Below are 3,040 nucleotides of genomic sequence, written 5' to 3' on the forward strand. Positions count from 1 at the left end.
GGATGTATTTGGGGGCCTGACCATGAAGTGCTCTGAAAGTTAAAACTAAAATTTTAAAATGACTCCTCAAAGGCACTGGGAGCCAGTGCAGAGAGGCTAAAMYWGGTGTDATGTGGGCTCTCCTGTGGGTCTTTGTTAATAACCTCAAATAACTCTGGTTAGTAAAGTAAATGTTACATCATGATAACAAGTGATAAGAACGTTTTACATGTTTGTAAACAAAACAAATGCTTTGTGTTGATGAAGTAAATTTAATTTGTCTGACTCAGTGTCCCTGTAATAAGTCTGATCCTCGCTCCTTTCTGTTTGACTCTGTCCCACTTTGTCTTTAATCAGAGTAAAAGCATCTCCACCATCAGCCTCTTTAATCAGCACCTTCACTCATCTCTTTAATTATCAGGGTCCCWACAAAGCTGAGAGGGATCCTTACATCAGCTTCTGCTGGGGATGTGAGAGCAACGGCTTCTCAGTCAAAGAAAACCACTTGTCATCTTCATTTTTCTTCGAGTCTTCAAATGGAATATTGTTGTTGTTGTTGTTTTTTCATTCAAGATATAACACTGAACCAAAAAAACGGTTTTCTCGTCTGGTCAAATATTTAGGAGTAACTAACTTCTGTTTTAACTAAATCACTTTTCCCATTTCAGAGATAAAAAAGAGAACTCRGATTTAAGTGCTCATGTTTGAATCAATACCTTAGTTAAGTGAATGAATGTGTTTTATTTTAGTTGTTTCAGCCTCAAAGCAGCATTAAACGTTTTCACAGAGGAGACAGTTTCAGTTTGCATTACACAGTAAGGAACACAAACTGTGAAAAGATCAAATAAACTAAATTTAGCACAAAAATAAATKAAATGTGTTTGGCAGATTGCTGTATTTCTTTGTTTTAACAATGCTTCTTGGCAATAAATCTACCACTGGAAAGCCTGTTAGTTTCTTTTTTTAAATGGTGCCACATTTGTAAGGAACAAGAATTTGTGGGATGAGCAGTAGGGCTGAGTATGTGGGTTGCACACATGAAAAACTTGCTACTGTAGATCTTCTCTGTCAAACAGCTTTTTTTGTTGTTTGTTGTTTTTGACACCAGTGCCAATCAGGTGCCCACTATAAGATTTATTGCCAAGAATAATTGTTACAACAAAGAAATTATCTTGCAAACACAAAATTACATATTTTGTGCCAAGTATAAATTTAGCAAACATTTAATCTCCACTAAAACATACAAACAAGTAGTAAAACATAATTAAGTTTTTCTCATTAGAAATCCCCTTTTTAGTCATTRAATGCATTTTRTTGTGTACATGGAGTGCAGCAGATGAATATAGTCTCTCCTGGTGCTGTGTTGTGTCTTTATATTCTGTTTGGATCATTTTACAACCTGTTCAGTTTTCTCTATTTTCTATGATGTTTTCTGAACTGTTACTAAGATCTGGATTTACCAATTGCAATTTGGTGGTCTTCATTCTACTTTGGTTCTGGGTCAGACTTTGGCTCCAACATGTAAAGCTGGTTTAACAAGTCTTCCCTTGTTCACAACTTTTAATTAATTTGTAAATAAAAAGTGTCTGTGCCGCTGTGTAATCATAAACCCCTCCACTGAACTGGAATGGACCACTCTGGAAGCTGGAGAGGGGCGGGGTGTGAAGCACTTCCTTTGAATTTAAAGAGACAGCCTCAAAATGAGTTGATCTGTGAAACACCTCAGAAAAGGGGTGAAAGAGGGGCTTGTGGAGTTACAATAAGAAGGAATTCAGACTAAAGCATCACAGTACCATTTTTATAGATCCCAACTGAAGGATTTAAATGTGTGATGTCATTAAAGTGAAAATGATGAAATTTTAAGCAATATTATTTTAAGTTTAAGATTCAAAGCACAAGTGTTTTTGAACCCAATTTGCATTTATTAATTTTTTTAATTAATCTCTGAAAAGCTTAAAAGAGCATTATCATTTCAAATAAATCTTTTTTTAGCTTCATATCATGTTATAATGTTATCCTCTCATCAAAAACATGCCCAGAGTCTTTGACTCATTCATGCATGTTTGTGAAATCCTGTAATGTCCTGTGGCAGCCATTCAGGAGAACAAAAATGACAGGTTGGGCCTAGAACCGTCTTCTAGGTGCAGCTCCTCCTCCTGTGTCTCCAAGCCAAGCTTCCACATTACAGTGCACACCTTCCCCGTGACTCCTGCAGGCTRTCAGCAGCAACAACTAGCAAACAACTTGTGAAACCGTGTATGTGCATCTGCTGAGCTCGTAATACTCCTGAGTCCAGTCCTTTTTGGATTAAAAATGCCTTTGGGAAATGGATTTTCAGATGCCAAGGATGACACGGTTCTTAAGAAGTTGTTGGACTTCAATTTTGTAACCCTCCCACAAAACATTTTTTTTTTTTTGTGCAACCCTTTTTAGGGATGATAGCTTTCTGAGCAAAAGGGAATTTAACAGTGGATGAATAACATGATTATCACAAAAAGACGATTCAAGTCCAACACTCAGAAGTACGAAACACCACTGTCGTCTGCCCAGGTAAGCTGAAAAACAACTCCCGTGGTTTTGTTCGCATCATTGATTGTTGTTTGGTCGATCTGTGATCTACAGTTAAATTTCGTTACTTATATTACGATCTGTGTTCTTAAGTTGGCTTACACCACATTTTATCAATAAATAAATTAGCCTAACATTAATGTGTGTGTATTTGAGGATGACTGGGAGATATCTTACCAAGCTGAAACAACGCCTCTCTACTCAAGCTGGTACTTCAGAAAACGTACTTTCCAGTCAGACGTGGGTTCATTCAAGTAAGGTTCATTTGTATCCTGAGTTGCTGTTTTCCAAAACTGATGTTGTATAATGTTGCTGCTTTTTAAATTGTTATTACAATAAAATACAACACTCCTAAGACCAGTCGTAAATGGCATGAAGTTGTTGTGATGGTGAGAAGAAATGGAAGTGGTGGAATTGGAAGAAGGTTCTTAAAGAGAAAGAGGCCAAAGGTGTTTAGAAACTACGATGGAGTATTAGGGCCACACAATGAGAT

Source organism: Austrofundulus limnaeus, unplaced genomic scaffold (genome assembly GCF_001266775.1).
Source record: "Austrofundulus limnaeus strain Quisiro unplaced genomic scaffold, Austrofundulus_limnaeus-1.0 Scaffold25, whole genome shotgun sequence".
Lineage (NCBI taxonomy): Eukaryota > Metazoa > Chordata > Actinopteri > Cyprinodontiformes > Rivulidae > Austrofundulus > Austrofundulus limnaeus.